Below are 12,742 nucleotides of genomic sequence, written 5' to 3' on the forward strand. Positions count from 1 at the left end.
CAGTGGCACTAGAGCTGCGGGCCGCTCTGTGTTGATACGAGCAGAAGCTGCAGGGCTGGCCGGATATGACTCGTTGCCACGTTTTTTTTCAAAATAAGAATATCATACGAACCGAATGCTGCTAACTGCCGGAGCCATCGATATTATGACTCTAGCTGCGCTTGGGCCGGAAATGAGACCCGCACAGATTTTCAAAATAAGAGTAACGTTATGAACTACACGTCCACACGCCACACGGCGGGCAGGGCTCTCAGTGGCAAGCGCCAAAGGTAAAAACTGAGCGCCCCTGGCGGGCGGCGGGCTTTAATTTCGCCCCCTGTGTGTGTGTGTGTAGGTGTGTGTGTGTGTGTGTGCGCGCACCTTGTAGAATTCCACACATAAGAAAGAAAGATACTGGGATGAATAAACAAAATAGGAAATAAAATGTAGAAATGCATGCAATACATAAATAAATATGAATCTCCATATATGAAATATAACATTTAGATAAGGTGCTACTGAGATGTTTTGGTGAGTTCTTTGTTTTTTTGTGGAAGTTGCCCTTCTTAAAAATGCATGAACATTCACTGATAATTGGTCTGTAGTGGAGTCTACAAGGTCTACATTGCCGGACCATGTAGAATCCGGACCTTGTAGACTGACATAATTCTGTGCATAGTTTAGTCTACACAGGCCATATTTCAAATAATCAAAATCTTACTTCATTCATCTTAAACATTCTTGATTTGGGGGATTGGTAGTTCCCATGAAATCTGAAGTTGTTCAAACGACAACAGCGATCCACCTTGAATTAAATCACACAGCCGAGTGAAACCTTGTTGGATGCGTCAGTCACGAAAGGGGCTACTTAATTAATTAATCCAACCCACTTTATTTATAGAGCACATTTAAAAACAACAACGTTTACGAAAGTGCTGTACAAGTCCCACAACATAAGATAATTTTTTTTTTTTTTTTTTTCTCTTCTTCTTTCTCGAAGCTTCGAATTAAAATCGAAGCTCGGCCCCGAAGCTTCGATTGCCAAAAAAAGCTTCGAAGGTCAGCCCTAATGTTTTCCGTGTCATCGATCGGTTTTCATGATCGGCGAAAATAAAGCATTATCGGAATTCACCGATCTCATATTTATACTGAATATCGGCCGATACCGATCGCTGGCCGATCGATCGGGGCATCCCTATGTCACCGTCAACTCCTCTGTGCAAACATTACTGACTTTTAACCCGATTGTGAACCAGATCAAGTGTGTTACCTTTTGTTGTGAGTCGGACCAGAGACATGTTGGATACAATTAAAAGAGTCTCTTTCTAACGTCTCTGTGGCAGAACTGTACTGGACCAAGACTTCACATCTGGATCAAAACCTTCTTCTAACGTCTCTGTGGCAGAACTGTACTGGACCAAGACTTCACATCTGGATCAAAACGTTCTTGTGGAAACGGATCAGACTGTGGACACCACAACATCTGTAAGTACAATTATGTTCACATTGTTTTCCACTTATTGCTCCTTCCTTGCAGCAGCGGCGCTCGAAAGGAACTGTTGCGGCTACATGTAGGCTGTCAATAAAAAGGCAGTGAGGGGCTAAACAGAGGAGTATAAACACTGACGCGCATCGTATAATAATTCAGTTCCACATCTATTTTAAACTATATATTCTTTCACTTAATGAAACACAGTAGGGGAGACTGGGGTAAATTGAGCATAGGGCAAAATTGAGCCACCCCTTGTTTCTAGGAAACTATAAAACATGGCTAAAGTGGTAAAAAAAAACATTTTTCACTCTTGAAAGTGAATTTAGTCTATCATCTGTTTCATGAGGATTGTGTTTAGACCAACATAGATCATTTAACATTTGTTAAATGAGTTGGGATATCTTTTTCTTTTTTTTATCTACTTTTTCTCCCCATTTTCAATTTTTCTCCCTTCCCCAATTTCGTATTGTCCAATTCTACCCTCTCCTGTCTCGAACGTTGTTAGGCCATGCCTCCCACAAGCCGGCTGCAATGTGGACGAAGCCTTGCATCATGTGTCGCCTCCGGTACTCGAGGAGGCAGCCGTCTCATCTTTTCACCTGCACAGCGCGATCTCTCAGCGGCGAGGGTCTGCGTGGGAGGGACACGCCGCCCCCGTCGCTTCCTGATTCTACTGCGCAGGCGCACCAACTGACCTGTAGGAGTCGCTGTCCACAACGTCCGATCCCCACTAGGGATGGGAATTGATAGGATTTTATCGTATAGATTCCCTTATCGATTCCTGATAACTTTATAATTTACATAAATAAATTGGAAATGCAACAGAACTAAGCTGGTTAGAATAACATGCAACTTGACATTTCTGATTGTCATTTATTGTTGAGCCCCCATGTCAGAAAAATACAAAAACTGTAAAAAATAAAACATTCAATAATCAACATAAACGCAAAAGCGTGCTCACATTGATGAAAAACAAACCGGTGGATGTGGCTCTCTTAAGCGAAACGCACATTTTAGTGGGAGACAAAGCGACGTTAGCGGACAACACATACCATAACATTAGCCACTCTTCCTTTGGAACGAGAACCTGTGGAGTTGCTATAGTCGTGAAACGGAAATTGAATATTGAATTGAAGGGAGTATGGTCTGATGCAGATGGTCGGATAACCATAGCTAAGATTATACACAAGAATAGGAAAATAGCGTTGGTAGCGGTATATGCCCCAAATCTATACGAAACTAATTTCTACACTGCACTCACTTAGGGCTGGGCGATATGACGATATTATATAAATATCGGGTACAGTTCATTAACGATACACTTTTTCAACGTATCGTGGATATCGTGATGTTTTGCCCAAGAGGATTGTGTCGCGTCAATCTGTCCACACGTTACTCGTTCATATCTCAGCCTGTGCTGATATGCCCATTCCGCGGTCTGTTAATAAAGTTTTCAATCAGACAGATGTATGGAAAGGCTTTTATTATAACATTCGTTGTAGTAAAATCATTATGCCTCATTTAGTCATCCTGTGAAGCACTGGTCTCCTACTCGACGGCCGCGGGGAGCTAACGTTAGTAGCTTTGTTGATGTTCAGTGTTCACTTCAGCACACGGGACATTCAGGAAGTCAAAAAATAATAACGCTTGCCGATTGGTGCTAAGAACAGCAGGGCGGGTGCAAGCGGTGTGACGTCATTGGCAGACTCGACTGTCAATCAAAATGATTATGTTTCCGTCAGAATGAATGAATGAAAACTGTATTAAAAGGTTGCAGAATGGGTACAATACAGTACAGGAGGATGAAGACCAGAAAAAGACTTTCGGCTTTTTTACATAAGGGTCCTCCATTTTCAATTCATCAAAACATTTAGAGACATACATATATACAGTAGTTTCATAAAAATGCTAAAATGCTATTTATTGATTGATTGATTTAAAACTTTAACATATTGCAGAATGGGTACAGTACAGCTCAATACATACAATTGTTAAGGGGATGCAGACCAGAGAAAGACTTTAGTCTTGTTTACATCAGGGTCCCCCATTTTCAATTCATCATATTTCATATCTAAATCATATAATATCTCATATGCAATATATAATCTAAATCTAATATAAAAATGCTAAATGCATGGGTATTTTATTTTGTCTTTAATGTTAGCTTGCAAACTCAAATACTGTCTTGGTAAGCCTCATAATGAATTGTTTGGGGTAAAAAAGAAAAACATCGTGATGTGTATCGTGTATCGCCGAAAGGTCAGAAAATATCGTGATATCATATTTAGGCCATATCGCCCAGCCCTACACTCACTAGGGAAATGTTAAACCTTCCAGAATACTCATTTATAATTGGTGCGGATTTTAATGCCATTTGGGACTAGGGATGCATGATAATTATCGGGCCGATAATTATCGGGCCGATATCAGCAATTATGACGTCATCCCGATAAACTCGATAACGTTATTGATAGCTCCGATAACATATAATAAATTTTTTGGTTAAAAGAAATCCGGTGTGGGTGGATTTGGATGAAGGGCGCTTGTTTTTATTATAGCCTCCTCCCGTTTTGCCAGTACTGTGGTAAAACTGATAGCGTGTGGTTTAGGAACAGGGAGTTTTTCACAAATCGAGCGCTCCCTTTCTTGGCTGTGCCGTAGTCACGTTACATTCGGAGACAGACAGTCGATCTGCCAATTACGTCCCACGGCTTGCACCCACCTCTTCTTCTTACCACCAATCAGAAGCTCTCGTTCGTTTATTTACCTCCGGATTGTCAGCCATTACTCTACTCGGAGCTAACGTTATCTCCCCGCCAGCCACATTGACAAGTACCAGCGCTTATACATTACTGGCAAATGTCTTGTTGCACTTGTGGCAATGAGCGTTGTCAGCATCGACTTTAGTAAAATAGACCCAGACTTTTGAACATTTCGTTCTCTCCGCCATTATGAGAGCAGAGCTGTCTGTACTGAGTCGGCAGCGCAGCACCCGTGTGAGTGAGTGTGTGTGTGTGAGTGAGTGTGTGTGTGTGGGAGGGAGCCCGCTCGCAGGCAGAGACAGAGGCAGGAGAGATAATAGACAACGGCCAACAAGATTAGTTTGCGACGTTTAAATTCCTCAAAAAAAACCTCCATAATTTCTCGAGTACCGATAGCAGTACCGATGACGTCGGAGCTTAAAAAAAATGATAAAAAAAAAAAAATGATAAAAAATATATATATATATATATATACAGTTAAAAAAAATATTATAATATAATAAATATCGGCTTGAGGAGCATAAAGTTATCGGTGTCAAAAAATCAATATCGTGCATCCCTATTTGGGACCCTGGGCTAGATAAGTCTTATCCCAATTTTTCCAACGAACAAAAAAAGTCATCTAAAGCGTTAAAGGAATGGACAAAGAATACAGGTGTAAATGATCTATGGCGATCACTCAACCCCACAACCCGGAAGTACTCCTGTTGATCAGCACCGCTCTAGCATCTTTTCAACCTCTCCCTGAGGCTGGAGAGGGTGCCCCAGCTCTGGAAGACCTCCTGCATTGTCCCGGTGCCCAAGAAGGGACGTCCCAGCACCCTCAACGACTACAGGCCAGTCGCTCTGACGTCACACGTCATGAAGACGTTTGAGAGACTGGTCCTGCAACACCTCAAGCCCCTGGTGCGTGACTCCCTCGACCCCCTGCAGTTTGCATACCAGGCAAACATCGGGGTGGAGGATGCCATCATCTACATGCTCCACAGAGCGTACACGCACCTGGAGAAGCCGCGCAGCTCAGTGAGGATTATGTTCTTTGATTTCTCCAGCGCCTTCAACACCATCCAGCCGTCACTGCTAGCGGAGAAGCTCTCTGCGATGCAGCTGGAGCACGGCTTGGTGGCCTGGATCAAGGACTATCTCACTGAGAGGCCACAGTACGTCAGACTAAAGGACAGTCAGTCTGACGTACTGGTGAGCAACACCGGCGCCCCCAAGGAACTGTGCTGTCACCCTTCCTCTTCACCCTCTACACCTCAGACTTCTGCCGCAACTCAAGCGGGTGCCACCTGCAGAAGTTCTCAGACGACTCCTCCATCGTAAGCTACATCACCGACGATGATGAGGAGGAGTACAGAGCCCTGGTGGAGAGCTTCGTGGGGTGGAGCGACAGCAACCACCTCCAACTCAACACCAGTAAGACCAAGGAGCTGGTGGTGGACTTCCGGAGGGGCAAGAAGAGGCCCCCCCCGATTCCCATCTCCATCCGAGGGGTGGATGTGGAGATGGTGGACTCATACAAGTTCCTTGGGGTACACCTGAACAATAAACTGGACTGGTCGGACAACACAGAGGCCCTCTACAGGAAGGGACAGAGCAGGCTGTTCTTCCTGAGGAGACTCAGGTCCTTCAATGTGTGCAACAAACTGCTGCAGTCTTTTTACCAGTCTGTTGTGGCCAGCATCCTCTTCTATGCTGTGGCTTGCTGGGGAGGCTACATCAACTCAAGGGACACCAACAAGCCCAACAAGCTGGTGAGGAAGGCTAGCTCCGTGGTGGGAGTCGAGCTTCCTAGACTTGAGGTGATGGCAGAGAGGGGGATGATAAGGAAGCTGGCTGCCATCATGGAGAACCCCTACCACCCCCTCTACGACGAGCTAGTCAAGATGAGAAGCTCGTTCAGCCACAGACTCATTCCCCCCCGACACTCAACTAACCGCCTCGGACAGTCCTTCATTCAAAGAATTCTACTCCAACTTGTATAAATCAGAAACGACCTTTGATCAAAACAAAATGGACACATATCTTAATCAAATTAACCTCCCCAAACTTACAGAGGATGATGCTAAACAGTTAGAAACACCAATCACACTAGAACTCAGGAAGGCCATAACCGAAATGCAAAGTGGTAGGGCTCCTGGAAGAGACGGTATCCCACCAGAAATGTACCGCTCATGCTGGGACATAATTGGACCCCTATTACTTAATATGATTTTATACTCAGTCAAGGAGGGGAACTTTCATAAGAACGACAATATTGCACTCATAACAGTTCTCCTTAAAAAAGACAAAGACCCCACCGAGTGCGGTAGTTATAGACCCTTAAGCCTCCTCGGAACCGATATCAAACTGTTCTCTAAGGTATTAGCCATCAGACTTCAAAAGCACATGACGTCCTTAGTTCATCCGGATCAAACTGGCTTCATAAGAAACCGCTTGATCACTGACAACATAAGACGATTACTATACGTACTAGATGCCAGCAAGGGCGACACCACACCTAAGGCGATGCTATCCCTGGAAGCAATGAAAGCCTTTGATAGGTTGGAATGGTCGTACCTATGGGCAGTATTAGAAAGGATGGGGTTAGGAAAAGGATTCATTGATATGATTAAAGTATTATACAAAGACCCATCGGCCATGATTACAACAGGTATAATCACCTCCGGAATATTTCCGGTATCACGTTCTTCTAGACAGGGTTGCCCTCTTAGTCCCGGACTATTCGATTTATCACTAGAACCTTTAGCACAATATATAAGACAATCCCAATCGTAATCAAGGGCACACAACACAAAATTAGTCTATATGCGGACGACGTAATACTGTTCATGCAAAACCCTAACACCGCAATGCCTCATCTTCTCAAGTTGATTGATGACTTTGGCGACCTATCGGGATTTAAGATAAACTGGCCAAAGTCGGCCTTCCTCCCACTGAACGCCCTTGCAAAAAATACAAGTCTTCCAGAAGAAATACCAATGGTTAAACACTTTAGATGTTTGGGAATTGAAGTATTCCCTACCATAAGCCAAACGGTGAAACACAATTATATAGAAATCCAAAATAAAATACGACTTTGACAGGTGGTCAAAACTTAAAAACTCAGTACAGGTACGGGTTTCAATAGTTAAGATGGATGTCTTACCTAGAATCAACTTCATCAGCTCAATGCTTCCGTTACCCCCTCCAGATGGTTATTGGAAACATTTACACTCTTCCGCATATAAATTTATTTGGAATAACAAACCACCATGTATAAAAAGATCCACCGCACAGAGAAACAAAGCCGACGGAGGGATGGCATTTCCAAATTTTTTCCACTATTTTAAGGCGTACACTTTAAGACCACTGACAACCTGGTTTGAACCACAAGCATCAGTATCCTGGAGAAAATTAGAAGTAAATATAGTAGCACCACAGAGACTGCAGGACATAGTATACACCAAAGTATCAATTAAGCAATGCGAACTGAAATTTGGTCCCATAATTACTCATGCGATCCGGATATGGCGTGAAACACAAAAAAAATATTCCAACCCACATAAATGGCATAATCATACTCCCTTATTCAATAACAATGCACTCCTGATTGATAAACGACCTATAAGATTCCCTAGATGGGAAAAGCAAGGCAGGCATACATTAGGAGATGTTTTCAACAAACAGGGTATTTGTAGTTATGAGGAAATAGAAAAAAATATTAATCTCACCGGTTCCACATATTATTTTTACGCACAATTACTGTTATGTTTGAAAGCTCACTGTGTTCCATTATGGATACCAATTGCACACCACAGATACCACAAATTTTTCTATGAAAGAGACATCGAGAGGTTTTGTATCAGATTTTTATCATCAATTACTAACGGCTTCGTATGAAACCCTCCACCTAGACTCGGTTTGGAGGAGGGATATACCAGACCTAGAAAAAGATTTTGATTGGCAAGAAGCCTGGGCAAATGTTCGACTTACATCAAGGAACCCGGACCATCAACAAATCAATCTTAACTATATTCATAGGACATACTTGACTCCTATAAGACTGAACAGAATGGGTCTTAAACAAGACTCCAAATGCTCCTTATGTACAAATGGGGACGAGGGGACATTTATGCACATGTATTGGGACTGCCCACCAGTTAAGATATTCTGGGAAAAAGTGACCCAGCAATTATCAAATCTCTTAAATCTGAATATACCTGTACACCCCTCTGTATTATTGCTGAATGATGTTTTTGAGTATGCAGTACCTATTCAGCAAAAGAGATTGGTTTTATCTGGTATTACAGTGGCTTAAAAACTGATAGCATCACGATGGTTTCAACCGGAAAAAATGTGCCGAAAGGTCTGGATTCTTACATATCTCGATGTGATTTATCTAGAAATATCTACAGCAAGAATTTTGGGTCTCAATGAATCCAAATTGACAATGTGGTTAGAAGTGGTGGAGAGAATAAAAGCTAGCATTTAATGGTAGTGTCTTGTTAGGAGCGAATGATAATGGATGGATTATCCATTGGGGGGTCCAGGGCGGGGGGTGCGAGCAAGAGCATATGTGTGTAGGGGAATAGATAGCAGGTATTAGGGGTATATCTTGTATAAGACATTTATCCAAACGGTGAGTAACTGATGTGCACTGTTAACAATGCTTGTATATCTAATCGTGTATGTTTGTTTAAAAAATAATACAAAAAAAAACATTAACTATAGCCTACACTTAAATAAAATAATGTATTTGAGATTCTCTTTAAATGTATTTATTTTTTTATTCTTAAACTAATTTAATCTATTGAATAACGACCTGTTGAATGTAACTACAGTTCTATATCTTAAACTAATTTAATCTATTGAACCGTAGTTGCATTCAACAGGTCGTTATTCCTCTGACTTCTCTGTCTCACACACGCACGCACACACACACACACACACACACACACCAGCGTTTCCGTTAGCCGGTAATTACCGGTATTTGACCGGCAAAATCTGTTGAAGTCCGACATATTTAATCTCTCCGGTCTTAATGTCCGGTGAAAATAATTCCCTGAGTCTAAGCACAATTTGATTTGTATTAAAATAGGCTAAAGTTAAATAGCCTATGCGATGAACGAAACGATCATTACATTTGTTTCCTCGTTGCTTCTAATAATGACAACGACGTTGTCAGCGAGAGCTTAGTGCTGGGTGTGCGAACTTTTGTGAAGCTGCAGAGCCGGAGCAGCAGCAGCACAATGCAGTATTCCAGCAGTACTCTAATTCAGCCATTTTCAATTCAATGTTGGGTGGGGGGCGCTGCTGTGCGGTCCCCAGAAAAGAGCCAATAACAGCTGAATCAGCTGCTCTGCAGCGCCATACTCTTTGCAAATAAGTCGTTGCGAGGTGGAGAGAGTCGTCACGCAAACCCGCCACGATAATGTTGCCGTCTCTCTCTGCCAAATTTCTCAGTTCTTCGCTTGATATAATTAATACAAATGTCCAATATAACGGAATTCGTTAGCTCATAAAAATGTGATTATAACAGACTGCTGTTTAATGTCGGGCAGACTGCCCACCGACACCTCAAGTCGGCAGCAGCACGAAGTCTCGAGGGACTTATTTTATTTGGAATATATTAATGACTGTATACGCAAAAGTAGCCTAGTTTTAAGTTAAAATATTATAAATGCCTTGATGATGTCATTCTTTATATAGGCCTATCAATTGTTTTTAAGCTCAATAAACTCTGACCGGAATTTATCCCATTTGTCCGGTAGATTGAAATCTACAGGACACTCAGACCTGCAAAAAAAAATTCTAACGGAAACCCTGACACACACAGGGAACAAAATAAACTTTTTGACTTACCAGCCAAAAGATTTTAAAAACTACCAGCCAGGCAGATTTTTTTTACCAGCCAAAAATTAAAAATAGCTTTTTAGTATAGCGCCATGTGTTATTATTACTATATAATACTCTCATATGCTATTTTCAATTAATATCATAAACAACATAAGGAATATTAGCATAATTTTGAGTGGACTGAAGGAATGAGTCAGCGTTAATAGTTTTAAATGCAAATAATTTATTGAAACATAGAAGTGGGGTCGGGGACACACACACTGTTTCAACTCACCACCCCCGCATCATATTGTAGTCTAGTCTGTCTTCAAACTTCCACTCCTCTCGAAACCTTTTTATATTTGAATATCAACATTATCTGTGCATCCTCAGTAATCCTCAGTTTACTACAATATACTCCTCTCCTGAGTCCTGACTAGTGACTTCATCGTCTTTCCAAACGCACCGCACACACACAGAGAAAGGGAGAGTCCCCCCCCCCATTTCCCTTTCCCCAGTCCACACTGTCTGCTGTTCTCTATGGCTCTGCCGCTGATCAGGATTAGCTTGTTAGCTTACGCTAACATAACGTTCATTTCGGGCGATGTGGGCATAAAGGAATGGCGACGATGCAAGGCATGTTAGATGCATTTGACCCGTTGTGAGAAGAAGAAAAAACCACAGACTTATTTCGGCTCGCAAAATAGGCGCACTGCTTTGTAGCTCTGCTCTCAGGGAACAAACTTAACTTTTTGACTTACCAGCCATTTGGCTGGTAGATTTTAAAAACTACCAGCCAGGCAGATTTTTTACCAGCCATTGGCGGTTGGCTGGTACTTATTTTGTTCCCTGCACACACACACACCGCTCCCTCCCCGGGCCCCTGTCCTGTAAGCTATGGGCTTGTGTTGCTACACGGACCTGTTTGTATGTTGCACGGTACCTACTACTAAACACAGTCAACCCTCTGTCTCTTATATGTGAACTAAAGCAGTGGTTCCCAAAGTCGGGGTCGCGACCCAAAGGTGGGCCGCGAGCAGCCACGGGTGGGCCGCGAGATGATTTTAAAAAAATGAAATAAATGTTTTTTTTTTTTTTTTTTTGTCAGGCCACTGAACTTAGAAGCAGGCCAGGACAGTGTTTCTAGTTGTATTCTAAAATGTGACTATATGGTTTTATATTAACTTAATAAATAAACAAAAACGAAAAATCTACTTATTTCAACGAACATTTCAAACTAAATAACAGATTATGCACATAAAACGCTGAAAACAACCGAAGCAACAATAGTATTTTAATGAGGCTATTATTATTATCATTATTATTTTGCAACAAGTTAGCCCTCTCATAAATAGCACATATAAATGATTAACTAACGTGAACTAACTTAATAGGATTGAAGTGATATTTGGCTAAAAAAATCGTCGCCTGGCAAAAAAAAAAAAAAAACCAGACTATGTGCATTGGGCCGCGGCTCTCTGACGCCCTATTTTCTGGGCCCTGGCCTGAAAAGTTTGGGAACCCCTGAACTAAAGAGTACAAGGTTTACACAACAGCCCCCACCCCTTGTTTTATTGTATTTGTACCTGTACTACCTGCTGTCGGCTGTTTATCTCTCTCTGTGAGCTTGATTAGCTAGCGTTAGCTCACGTTAGCTAGCGTTAGCTTCGCGGCTAATCTTAGCTTACCCTGAACTAAATCAATGACTGGGTTCTAAAGCATTAGAGTAGTTTTCACTGCACATAGAAGTAGCCAAACAGCGGGAGCATTTCGGGAGCATATGGCCAAAACCCAGACAATATCGAGCCCTTAAGGAATCAAATAGTCTGCCATGGCTACATGCGTGGTGCTAACGTTATTGTTTTGAAATGCGCAACGGTCGGGAAAACCTGGCAGCGATAAGGCAATCGAAAGTCACGGGAGGCACGCGATTCCAGGCATCGTACAATTAGGAACCGGTTTTCCATCCCTAATCCCCACCCACCAGCTTCCCACCCCCTAATACTGCCAATTGTATTGGTATGAATGACCAGCCAAGCTGGTAGCAACGCCGAGAGCTGGGCTCGAACCCAGCATCTCCTGTGTTGGTGGCGAGCGCCTTGCCCACTGCGCCACCTAGACGCCCGAGTTGGGATATCTATAAGCTGCAACATGAGGTAGTAAACCTAGCATGAAAGTGCACCATTTTAGCTTTTGGGGCTAATTAATTACATATGGTATCTCTGGGGTAAGTTGAGCCATTTGGCCAGGGAAGGTTGAGCCGGTGTGAACTATAATTGCCATCATGTAGTTATCCTGAATATGAAAAGTGGCTCAACTTACCCCAGTCTCCTGTCTACATGCGTATTAGGGGAGTCAAAAATGCAATATTTCTATTTTGACCTATTTCTGAAAATGCGAGACATTTTCGCGATGTCTGAGGAATGTAATCTGCCGTCACAAGTTGGCCTAGACGATGCAGAGTCACAAATGTCAACAGCAGGGAAAGGTGAATGAATCCCATATGAATACTACTATTGCCGCCAAACCCCCGTTAACACGCCCACCACCTAAAGTGACGGCATGACTAACGATACAATAATTACACAACTGTACAATATGTAGGAGACCAACAAGAAAACATTACAGATATAGTACAATTATGCACAAAATAAGGCCAGAGGTTACTAGCACTTTCAAAAAAGTAGTG

General features: G+C 42.4%; 1 protein-coding gene across 1 annotated transcript in view; it reads left to right on the forward strand.

The window, feature by feature from the left end:
- LOC311225912 (zinc finger protein 24-like) overlaps window positions 1-12,742 on the forward strand; it is a gene marked incomplete at its 3' end in the record, with an annotated part of 67,767 nt that overhangs the window by 26,491 nt on the left and 28,534 nt on the right. The window contains exon 2 of the mRNA XM_084311303.1: window positions 1,323-1,464. The remainder of the gene's footprint in view (window positions 1-1,322; window positions 1,465-12,742) is intronic.

This window comes from Notolepis coatsorum (assembly GCF_963971535.1).
Source record: "Notolepis coatsorum genome assembly, chromosome: 3".
Taxonomy (NCBI): Eukaryota; Metazoa; Chordata; class Actinopteri; order Aulopiformes; family Paralepididae; genus Notolepis; species Notolepis coatsorum.